General features: G+C 42.9%; 1 long non-coding RNA gene across 1 annotated transcript; it reads right to left on the reverse strand.

Moving 5' to 3' along the window:
• Positions 1-6,997: 6,997 nt before the first annotated feature.
• Positions 6,998-11,458, reverse strand: LOC133209765 (uncharacterized). Its single transcript, XR_009724757.1, has 2 exons — positions 11,377-11,458; positions 6,998-7,213 (listed from the first exon to the last, which is right to left on the reverse strand). It is a non-coding gene; the product is annotated as an uncharacterized LOC133209765 (long non-coding RNA).
• Positions 11,459-12,801: the final 1,343 nt, after the last annotated feature.

Below are 12,801 nucleotides of genomic sequence, written 5' to 3' on the forward strand. Positions count from 1 at the left end.
TAAGTGAGTCTTCCTCCTGTGGGTAGGGGTCTTCCAGATGAAGTAAATGAGTCTTCCTCTTCTTGAACTTGTCACCTTTTAGTCTTTACACATATGGCCTTAGGGTTTGGTCGGTGCCCCAGCCATAAACCATCTGCTTCTTCCCGTATCCAGCGCCTGCTTTTGCTTATCAATAGCTACTTATCATTATAATCAGGTGTCTGCTTATCAATACGACCAGGTGCCTGCTTTTGCTTATCAATAGGACTTGGTGTCTTTGTTCTGCTTAGTAAGCACTTACAACAGACAATACCTTGTCTAGGCAAGTAAATTCCTCTAACACAAGTAAATTCCTCTAACCCCCCTGTACAACCCCCCTGTACATTGGTCAACCCTCTGCATCAGCTAGATATGCTTTACAACAGCCAGATGCCTAGAAGCAGGCAGACAAACTTCAGTATCAGGCTGGCATTCCTAAACAGCTCTGAAAATTTGACTGAATGTTGTCAGAAACCCATTAAAGGGCTATGGTTATGAGAAACCTAAAGGCAAGAGGGCAAAGACAGGCCATAGCACTCCTATATCCCCAATGAAACACAAGTCTTCGACTCCATCGAAAACCTGTATTTTCTAAGGCACTATATGTTAAGAACTTAAGGAACAACATCACAGCAACACCAGACATTTCCTTTCTCATAATAAATAGCGATAAGTATCGGTTTTGGCTAAGATACACTGCAGGGGCAGAATAAATAATACAGAATGACAGGCACAATCAGGTAGCGCCATCAGTCACAGCTATGTTTTAAACAGATGTAGGCTACTGTAGCCTTGCAAGCTGTTCAGTATTAGCAGTTAAATTTTCAAAGCTATTAGGGTCTTAAATACGTATGCAAGCACCTATGAATCTTGGCAGATCTCAGTGTAGACATCTTTTACTGGTGTAGGTTTCAATGAGACACAGCTACTAAGCTTATATAACTTTGCAAATCTCAAGAAGGAACAAATACCCCTGAGATGTTGGTACTGGATCCAACATAAAACTTGGCCACTGAATTGGCCCAAGCTTTTACCACCATACAGCCACCTTTGTCCAGTCAGCCCTGGAAAGTGCAGCACCTCCTGTCACTCCACAGGGATTTACAGAAATGATTCGCAGCAGCACTAGGACTGCCGTGGTCCTTATGTTGCAGTAAGACACTTGAGTGAAGCAGGAGAGAAGTTGAGCCTCTCAGGAGGCAGCTGGGAATATGGGGAAATTCAGGTAGGGAGGAAAACATGTGGATGGGTGATCCTGCTTTCCCTGAAATGGTGCCAGCCTCAACGCAACTCCCTAACTAATGAGGCTAAGACCCTTCACAAGGTGGAAGGTGGGGCAGAAACAAGGTCAGTGTAAAAAGGCAGAGCATCCCAGAGCATGCAAAAGATCCTAAATCCAGGCACTTAAGACAGACATGTGTCACTCACCTTGGTTGAAAGCACACTCAAATCCAGCATCAGTTTCCTAGATTTCCCTAAATGTTAAGTGTGCATATTTTCACTTCTAAGAGGTTATCAGCTTGCTGCAATGATGGGACAACACCATTTTTTAGGATGCACCTCACTAACAAAGCTACATAAACTTGCATTATTAACAGCTTTTTAATAAAAGGCCTTTATACATGCTGGTACAAGTCTGGTGTTTCCTTAGAGACAGATGTATCCTCTTCTTTGAACTCTTCCTTAAAACAACACATAACACATAAATAGTGATTAAGATGTAGAGTTAACCAACCCTCATTCCCACTTCAGTGGTGGGATACATGGAAAATAAATGCAAGCAGTGAAATTGACTGAGGCCTTGCAAATAATTTTGGATGTTCATGTTTATGGTTAGACAGCCTCTCTTCACAAAGATAGAATACAACCAAGTCCCTAAGCTAAACCCTACAGCAACATGGCCTACAGCACAGCTGCCTCTTAAGACTTTTATACAGCCTTTTCAGAAGACAAATGTTTAAAACTTGTTGCTTTATCCTCCCCCATAATCTTATGCATAACTTCACAGTCACATTTCTAGAAGTATTTCTTGGCACTGCCATAAGTCTGATATCCACTGTATAAAGATCTAAAGCAGTCAGTACAGGTTCAAGTGTCTCCTTCAAGGGAGCATCCCTCCACAAGTTTTAGTTACAGGTTCTCTGACTAAGCTCTACCATTTCAGCCACTTCCCTAGCTCGTTCTTTAGTTTGCTTTGCTGTATTTTTGAGACTTTTCCAAAGTTTCAAATATTTAGGATGCACCAAAACTCTCTGAAGAAATCAAGAGTCTTTTTCCATCAGGATGCCCAAGAGCAGGCATCAGAGAAGAAAGGCAGTACACAGTTGGCATTTGTGGTGGGAAAATAAGAAGAGAGGGAATGCTGGTGATACTGTTGCAGAGCTCACCACAGCTGGAAGATGCCCAGCACCAGCTTTCTGTCCTGTCTCTTCAGCTGTGGGAACAGGGTCTGGACATTCTCACTCTGTGAGCCACGATGCAAGATACCAGAGAGGAGAGGCAGATATACAGAGAGAGTTTGAGGTGGGAAAGCGATGAGAGAGACCAATGCTGTTGGCACCGTTGTGGAGATCACCATATGTAGAAGATACCCAGTACCAGCTTTCTGTCCTGGCTCTTTGGCTGTGGGAACAGGGTCTAGACATTCGCACTTTGTGAGCTATGCTCCTGGAGGACCAAGAGCGGCACCAGAGAGAAGAGGCAGTATGCAAATGGAGTTTGAGGTGGGAAAGCGAGGAGAGAAAGCAATGCTGGTGGCACTGTTGTGGAGCTGACTATGTCTAGAAGATGCCCAGCACGAACTTTCTATCCTGGCTCTTCAGCTGTGGAAGCAGGGTACGGATGTTATCACTCTGTGAGCTGTGCTCCAGGATGCCCGAGAGCAGGAATCAGAGAGGAGAGGAAGGTATTCAGATAGAGTTTGAGGTGGGAAAGTGAGGCAAAAGGCCAGCGATGTTGGCACTGTTGTGGAGCTCACAGTGTGTAGAAGACACTCAGCACCAGCTTTCTGTCCTGGCTCTTTGGCTGTGGGAGCAGGGTCCAGGCATTTGCACTCTGTGAGCTGTGCTCCAGGATGCCCGAGAGAGAGCACCAGAGAGGAGAAGCAGGTATGCAGATGGTGATTGAGGTTAAAAGCGAGAAGAGAGAGCAATGCTGATGGCACCGTTGTGGAGCTCACAGCATCTGGAAGATGCCCAGCACCAGCTTTCTGTCCTGTCTCTTCAGCTGTGGGAGCAGGGTCGGATGATCAAGCTCTGTGAGCTGTGCTCCAAGATGCATGAGAATGGGCACCAGAGAGGAGAGGTGGGTACACAGGTAGAATATGAGGTGGGAAAGCAAGGAGAGAGAGCAATGCTGTCATTGCTGTTGCAGAGCTCACCATGTGTGGAAGATGCCCAACATGATCTTTCTGTCCTGGCTGTGGGAGCAGGGTCTGGACATTCGCACTCTGTGAGCTGTGCTCCAGGACGCCCGAGAGCAGGTACTGAGCATTATATCTTCTCATTCTCAAGAGGGCTTTGTTGTGCTTTTCTTGTCATAATTTTGGGATTTTGTGACTGCACATCACAATTTGGGATTTTTGTTATAGAGAATGGCAAAACTTTTGCCACTTGGGTGTTAATTTCATAGGTACAGGCTGTTGTAAAACTTCATCTATTTAATCACTGAGGAAAAAATTAAGCCTCACTTTGTTTTTTTCTTCTCTTAGAAAACAAACTTACAGGGCCTGAACCTCATATGTGTGAATGTCATTGCATTTTTCTTTTTTCCTGCTTTTCTGATGCTTCAGGATCCTAATGTAGGAAAGCAGAAGTGACTGTAAATTGTGTCAGCAACCAATAACTGAATTATCAGTCATAGCAGATAGCAACAGGCATGGCAGATAGATGTGGCCTTTACTTCAAAGACTCGCAGCATAGTGAAGCCTGTTTCAAAATTCCCATTCCTTCTGAAAGGGCATCAGGTTTTGTCACCCTCTAGGAAAATTATCTTCTCTTTCAAGTATCCTGAAACAGGAAGCTTCAAAGTGAGACTAGAATTGTGAGAAGTTGGTAAACTCCAGATAACATCTGGATCTCATTTACATAAGAAATAAAATATTGTGGAAGAACAAGTTGAGAACATAACCTGTCACATATCCAGAGACTGAAATTCTTGCAGGGAATAAAGCAAACACCGTATTTTGACCTAGCTCACTTTATCCCTCTCCGGTGGCAATTTACTCTGATGCTGCATTCAGATTTTGTGAGAAAACATGTTCCTCTGCAAGTTTCATGTTTCCAAGTGGTTCCAGAGAGTTGTTTCAGTGTCTGTAGAAATAATTATGGGTTTTGACCTCAACCATGGCAGGCATAAAATGTTCTGCAGTCCAGGAGGCTCAGCACCTTGTAGGATAAGGGTCTTTACTGATATGCCTTTGTATCTTGGCATAACTTCTTACTAAATGTGACCATCCAGTGGTACATTGGATGTCATAGTTGTCAGCCACTCAATGTGCTCTGACCACAGTGACTAAATATTCTTTAGTTGAAAATGCCTGCTTTAAAACCATGTGGTTACTAACGCTTCAACCAAAGGATTATTTCTCTAACATTTAGGGTGAGAGCTCCCTGCTATTTCATTGTTACAGTCCATCTTCTTTTGCTCGTGAGCTGTCTAGAATATACCATATGGCCAAAAAAAAAAAAAAAATAAAAAAAATCATAGACCAGCTTTTGTCCTTTGAGAAGGCTACATTTTACCATTTCACTGTCATAGCTAGTAATTAAATTTACTACATGTAATCAAAGCAATTTAATTGTACTTGAACAAATAAAGGAAGTACCATCATCATGTTCTCCTTCTTGAATTTACAATTTCAAAATTAAAGCAACATTTTTCTAACAAAAAGATTAAATTTAATTAATTAAAATTGTTCCATAAGCTAAGAATATTTAATTACCTCCTTAGATCTTCCTGTCTTACAATAAAGTCTTCTAAAAAGTTAAGATTCGTAAAAAGTCAAATGGCTGTGCTGTTAGTTGGTAACTAAGGTTTACATTCCCTCTGTGCACTATTATCTTCATGTCATTTAGAGCATCTTCTAGTATAAGTAATGTGGATCACAGAGCTTTCTGGACTTGATTTGCTTTAATAACAGCTTCTACTAAATACCACTGGAGCAATTAAAAGAGTCATGATGATCAATTCTCTGAACTGCTACTAAACCTGTATATTTCGAATTCACATGTAGAGCTCCACTGAACATTTTCTTAGAGCCATTCACTCTTCTCCTCTGCAGAGTGCACACACCGGCTGCTTGAGGCAAACTTTGCTTATTTTGAAGCTGCCTCTCTTCCCAAATCAATGTTTATACTTGCAATTACCCCATTTTTTTATCAGCCATTCAGAGATTGGGCTTTATTTGGAGAAATAATTGCCTCACATTAGATGCTGCCTATTCTCTGACAGCATGTTTCTGTGTTGCCCCTCTAGATGGCATTTCTGAAAACAATTCCAGAAGAAAATGTGCAAGATATATCTGTATTCTCCAGTAGCCTTAAACAATAGATGCCTCTGCATGATTCACAAGGGTGTGCACCTCTGAGTAGACCTAAGCTATGAATGCTTTTTTTTTCCCCAAGACATTAGAAGAAAATAATGCTTATGCAGAATTAGATGCTTTTTAGCAAAGAATTTCTTATAGTGCTTCCTAGTGGTTGTTTTCTTTCATGTTTACAGGAAAGTTACAATCAGAAGACATTCATGAATGAATCCTCAGTTGACAAACTGCAAGTCTCAGTGTAATGTACCTGAAGATTTGACTGTGTAGGTTAAAGTAAAACATCCTCTTAGATACAGAAGGATGAGCTGTTCAAACCCAAAGGAAATGAAGCAAAGAAATGAAAGCTTTTTCATGATGTGGAACTATAGAGAGATGCTCCAGCTCTTACTGTAGCCTGTAAGCTACAGAAGATGAGGAGTCCTACTAATCCTCTCTGTGCTGTTATGTACAAAATACAAGAAGTCAGCTCTCTATGGATTATGATCACATCTCTTTTATAGTCTACTAAGTGCTAAGCAGTAACTTTCTACTCTTTTACTCCCTTATCATCCCAATTTAGCAATACTAAGGGTTATAAATAGTCACACTGTTTGGTCTGTCTTTGAGATGCACATCCTGCTTTATCTTGCAAACCGCCTGCTTTGTTTTGCTAACTGATCTTTACCCTTCATAGCTCTCTTTACAGTTCCCAAGGCTTAGTCCGGAGCAGGGTATTGACACCTGGTGTTTTCTTTACAGTTCCTAAGGCTTAACCCGGACTAGTGCGATAACACCTGGATCCATTTTGTTAACTATTTCCATCCATCACTCACATTTCCCCCTTTTTGTTTTACTAAAAGCTTTTTACAGTTTGGCGTGTCAGCTCTATCACTGCTTGACTTGTGTAACATAACCACCCACTACTCTGGGCAGCATTATTTCAGTAAGATTAGTCTGATTTGAAGTTGCTTGAACCTTTATAACATGTGGCATATGAGTGAATCCTACACACCATGTAACAGGTCTGAACAGGATTTTAACAAATGTGCCCAGTAGACTTGTCCATTACTCATGGTCACACATGATAGAACAGATATTACAAAGATTTCTGTCATTGCCACTTCTTTATGTTGTTGAGTTCTAGGGCTTTATACATTTCACTGGCAGCCAGTATGGTCCTGTCGATAGCTGTACACAGCCATATCCTTGACCCAATGTCAGCATTGGCACTGGTCATTTCCACTCATTATCATGTAGGTCTTTATATAGAGCTGGTGGTTTGGGCAAGGAATTGTCCATCAGATGTCACAATCGCTGTATTGCAGAAAGAGAATCAAAACTACACAAATTTAAAGAATTTAGTACAAACTGTGCTTTTGCTAACTCTTCATGTGGAGAAAATCCTTGCATTCTTCTTTCTTTTCTTTTTTTTTTTATATATATATATCTACTATCAATACCTGCTTTAGATGACCCTACTTGAGCAGGGGATTTGGACTAGATCATATCTCCTGCATATGCCAATCACAGGCTGCTTGGTCCTGCCCTTCTCTCCTGGATGGCTCTCTGATAACAGGGGAGGCCATCCCTCACATCAAGGTCAGTCATGGCATGTGTCCCCACTGCTCCACGCCTGCTGGGTTGCAGCCAACATCAGAGCTAAAGGTTCTTCTTCGTGGTGTGAGGTATATAGGAATGATTCGTGTCAGAAACTTAGGAGTCCTTGTTATCATTGCACTTTGGGAGGAATCGAAAATCATGTGTAGAATGTATACGAATGATCAGATTAAGATGGGAGTTCCTGTAAATACAATGATGAAAAGAAAAGAAGGAACAAAGGAATAATCCTTCCTAATCAAAGTATTTGTTACTTTAAGGGGTACTTTGTTTAAATACTTGAATGTCTCAAATGCTTTGCTAACTACAGAGGGTGTTTTGTTTAACTGTTTGAATACCTTAAGGGGGTTAGGTAATCAAGGGATACATTCTGTTAGGGGATGAGGTGAAACTTGTGTATTCAATATGTAACTATATAAGAAATGGAATTGAGGGGGCTAAGATAGTGGTTAAGCTTGTGACAGACATTCCCTGTTAATGTATTGCCAAGGAATTCAATGACTTTTTAAGAAGTTTCATCACCCAAAGATAAGATCCCAGCAACAGGAGGAGAACAATGAAAAAGAATCACGTCGGTATTTGGGTGAAGGAGACGACAGGATTGGCTGAAACCCAAGACCGAGGAGTATAAGAGACTGTACCCCAGAAATCTCGGTGTGCGTCTTGGGTGGAGCGGAGACTCCCCGGCGCACCCAGCGCTGCTTGCTTATTGCCTCTCGATATTAATCAATTGTAATAAAAAATTAATTAAATCAGATCATGGCCAAGACGGAATTTTTATAACAAAATTGGTGACCCCGACGTGATCTCTGTGTGGCTGCCTGGGACTATAGCTTTTACGAGGAGGCGCCCCACAATTTGTGGCTCGGGAGTTGTAGTCCCGGGTAGTCCCACGAGATCAACGAACAGAGAGGCAATAACCAAGGAATTCGAGCTCCCGTAAAAACTGCAGTATAAGGTACCCGTAATTCTTGTGCACGAAGACCCGGACGAGAACAATGGACTGTGAGTATCGTTCGGTTGGGTGGGAGGGCCGGTGTGTGAGTGTGACTGTGATGTTTTCCTCTAACCGCGGTTCCAATCTCCCCTGAGGGAATTGGCCGGTGCAGAGAAGGAGTGCTTGGTGATTTGTGTTTGTGCACCATTGAGACACGGACTGGGTATCCTGGACCTGTGGAAATACGGGCCAGGGCATCGGGATCTGTGAAGCAAGTGTGGACCTCTTCTAAGCGCGTTTCCAATCTCCCGCGAGGGACTTGGCCGCTGAAGGAGGGAAGTGATAGTGATTGATTGAGAGGAGACACACCCGGCGGGAAACGGGTCAGAGTAGGAGTCGTAACTCTAACCCAGGGAGGGGCCCACGGAGAGGTCCCAGGAATAAGACAGGGAGCGAATTACCAGATATACCCCCAGACAGTCCCTTGGGGTTAACACTTAAGTACTGGGGCTTTTAGCCGTCCCAGGAGGGAAAGAGTAAAAAAAAAATAAAAAATGGTCCATTACTGTATGGAAGTGTGGATCAAAGAGGAAATATGACCTGACTATATTGGCTAATATTCGGGACCCAGTATTATTTAATATATTCATCAATGATAACTGAGTGTACTATCAGCAAGTTTGCTGATGACACTAAGCTGGGAGGGTGGCCGACACGCCAGAAGGCTGTGCTGCCATTCAGCGAGACCTGGACAGGCTGGAGAGTTGGGCGGGGAATAACTTGATGAAATATAACAAGGGAAAGTGTAGAGTCCTGCATTTGGGCAGGACCAACCCCAGGTTCCAGTATAGGTTGGGGAACGACCTGTTAGAGAGCAATGTAGGGGAGAGGGACCTGGGGGTCCTAGCGGACGACAGGGTGACCATGAGCTGACACTGTGCCCTTGTGGCCATGAAGGCCAATGGCATCCTGGGGTGTATTAGAAGGGGGGTGGTTAGTAGGTCGAGAGAGGTCCTCCTTCCCCTCTACTCTGCCTTGGTGAGACCGCATCTGGAATATTGTGTCCAGTTCTGGGCCCCTCAGTTTAAAAAGGACAGGGACCTGCTGGAGAGAGTCCAGCGCAGGGCAACTAAGATGATTAAGGAAGTGGAGCATCTCCCTTATGAGGAAAGACTGAGGGACCTGGGTCTCTATAGTTTGGAGAAGAGGAGATTGAGGGGTGACCTTATTAGTGTATATAAATATATAAAGGGGGAGTGTCACGAGGATGGAGCCAGGCTCTTCTCAGTGGCAAACAATGATAGGACAAGGGGCAATGGGTACAAACTGGAACACAAGAGGTTCCACTTAAACTTGAGAAGAAACTTCTTCTCAGTGAGGGTTACAGAACACTGGAACAGGCTGCCCAGGGAGGTTGTGGAGTCTCCTTCTCTGGAGACATTCAAAACCCGCCTGGACACGTTCCTGTGTAACCTTATCTAGGTGTTCCTGCTCCGGGAGTGGGATTGACTAGATGATCTTTTGAGGTCCCTTCCAATCTCTAACATACTGTGATACTGTGATTTTGATGATTGGATTTGTCAGGCTTTAAATCTATATGTAAATGGTAAGGAACCTTTCAATCAAGAGGAGAGTGATTATGCTGCATTATGGAAAGAGTCATCTATAACAGTTTCGTTATTTCCCTTAAAAGAAAAGAAAGGGAAGATGAATAAACCAAATAAATCATCATGGGAGCCTTTAGATAATTTACCACACCCTTATCAAAGGCGGGACTCGAGAGGTGATCGGGAAGGCATTTACCCACCAATACCACCCCATCCTTCTCCATCGGCTCCCCCATCCTCCCCTCCCTTCAGTCCCACCAGGAGTAAAATAAAAATACAGGATAATTGCTATGTTTGGTGTTAATAAAGCCATTAAGATGTGTAAACATCTACTGGGGAGTATCCCGGACTAGCTTATGTCCAGGATGGAAGCAGTTAAACTAACTGGTAAGTAAAAGGGCAGGATGATTGCTATGTCTGTAACGTTAATTAAGCTTGTTGGGAAAGTAAACGACCCTTAAAGACCACCACATTGTTGTATGCATGCCCATGTCTCCCGGCAAAGAATACCTGCTTGTCAACTTAAAACTTTGTTGACCAGTTCCTGGAGTTTTCTCCGAATCAATTTGGCACCTCAGATGGGACCCTCTCTGCCTGGCTGCAGGACCCGCTGAGGACAGGGCTTCCCTAGGGCCCTCGGGAGTTCTTTTTTTTCCCGGAGGGACCCCTTAACTAATTCGGATCCCGGCAGGAGCAGACAAGGACCATCTCATAAAAGGTATTCTTTTCATTTATATAGTCTGTAAGATGCAGGGGGCATCTCTGTTTGGTAAACTGCTTTGGTAAGCGTACACAAAGCTTGGAAGCCTTCTGTAAATCGAGAGAAGAAATCTCGTGGGTAAACACGTATACCCAGCTGCTAGCGTCCCTTTGGTATACACCCACAAGAAGCAGGGGGCTTCTTGTGGTTTAGGTCCTGCAAGACGCAGTGGGCGTTTTCTAGAAAAAGTTTTGGATTTTTACTGGTATTTGGCTTATGTTGTGGCTTGTTATAGTTTTGACTTGGACTTGTGATTTTGGTATTGGTGACAAATAGTTATAACTGTGTTATTAATTGTTGTCTCTGTTTCAAGTGTTGTAACTGTGGAGTATGTCTGTGGGATCCTGTGTGTGTATGTGTGTGAATGCAAGATTAATAATGGGAAATTGGCAGAGTGGAGAGATCTTGAAAAAGAGTCCTTTAGGGTGCATTTTGGCACATTGGAAAGAACTGAGAGGGTTTCCTGGGGGCTCAGTAAACAAGAAAACATTGATAAAATATTGTAACCAATGGTGGCCTTTATATACTTTGGAAGATCAGGAGAAATGGCCTAAAAATTGAGGGGGCTAAGATAGTGGTTAAGCTTGTGACAGACATTCCCTGTTAATGTATTGCCAAGGAATTCAATGACTTTTTAAGAAGTTTCATCACCCGAAGATAAGATCCCAGCAACAGGAGGAGAACAATGAAAAAGAATCACGTCGGTATTTGGGTGAAGGAGACGACAGGATTGGCTGAAACCCAAGACCAAGGAGTATAAGAGACTGTACCCCAGAAATCTCGGTGTGCGTCTTGGGTGGAGCGGAGACTCCCTGGCGCACCCAGCGCTGCTTGCTTATTGCCTGTCGATATTAATCAATTGTAATAAAAAAATAATTAAATCAGATCATGGCCAAGACGGAATTTTTATAACAGTGGCAAACACAGAAGCCAACCCAGTCTTGCCCTTGACTGTGATAGCAGGCATATGGCCAATCTCAGCCCTTGCACCTTGTCAATGCAGAGTTTCACCTGTCACTACTATGGCAAAGTACACACAGATTTACATTAGCAGAGTAACTATTATAAGGTGCAACAGCATGTTGAAGATGCTGATGGCAGCGAGGCACTAGCCAAAAAAATTTCTTATCAGTGAAGTTCTCCCACTCTCTTAATTTGTTCCATTACCTGCTTTACAATACAAGGTGTAGTTTCTTATTATCAACTGGCTAGTAAATACAGGTGGCTTTATACACAAAATCACAGCCTCTAATAAAAGCTACTTTACAAGCACACATATTCAAGCTGTTACTTTTCAGTTGCCCCCAAGTGATGTTTTGCAATCATTCATTTTTCTCCTCTATCTCATTCTGCTTGGGGTTTTCATGGTCAGCTGCTCATTTGGCTTCAAAATCGACCAAATTATTTCCAATTACCTGATCAGAGTCACCTTGTTGATGTCCTTTACAGTACATAATAGCTTCTCCTACAGGTAGCTGAACAGCTTCCAGTCATTGTAGAATTTCTGTGGCGTGTTTAATCTGTTTCCCTTGTGTGTTCAAAAGTCCTTGTTCTTTCCAGATAGCACCATATGCATGGACCACACCAAATATTTGGAATCAGTCCAAATATTTATCCTTTTATCTTTAGCCAATTCCAGGGCTCTCGCTAACGCTATTATTTCTGCCTTCTGGGCAGAGGTGTTTGTGGGTAAAGGTTTAGCTTCTATTACTTGTGAAATAGTGGTAATGGCATATCCTGCCTTTTGTTCACCATTGTTCATGAAGCTACTACCGTCAGTAAACCAAGAATCGGTATCTTCCAGAGGTTTTTCTTTCAAGTCTGGTTGGCTCGAATATACAGTCTCTATGGTGGTCAAGCAGTCGTGTGCTAGTGGTTCTGTCAATCATTCCTGCAAAAAGGATGTTGGATTCACAACATTAGTGACCACAATTTCTATATCATCTTGTTTCACAAGGATGGCCTGGTATTATAAAAAACGTGAAGGAGATAACCAGCGGGCTCCTTTCTGCTCCAGGACTGCTGATACCACATGGGACACTAATACAGTAATCTTTTGTCCCAAGGTGAATTTGCAAGCCTCTTCAATATTCATGACAACTGCTGCCACAGCCCTTAGGCATCCGGGCCATCCTTTGCTCACTTCATCCAGCTGTTTTGAAAAATATGCCACTGCCCTTCTGTTGGGTTCTAGTTTCTGAGCAAGGACCCCCAAAGCTATTTCCTGTTTTTCATACGAATATAGCCAAAATGGTTTAGACACATGCAGAAGTCCCAAAGCTGGAGTTCTCATTAGCTCCATTTTTAATTTCTAAAAACCTCCTCTGCTGGCTCAGTC

The sequence above is a fragment of the Neopsephotus bourkii genome, unplaced genomic scaffold (genome assembly GCF_033783945.1).
Source record: "Neopsephotus bourkii isolate Nb327-2 ecotype Australia unplaced genomic scaffold, CSIRO-AGI_Nbou_v1 NB_360, whole genome shotgun sequence".
NCBI classification, from domain to species: domain Eukaryota; kingdom Metazoa; phylum Chordata; class Aves; order Psittaciformes; family Psittacidae; genus Neopsephotus; species Neopsephotus bourkii.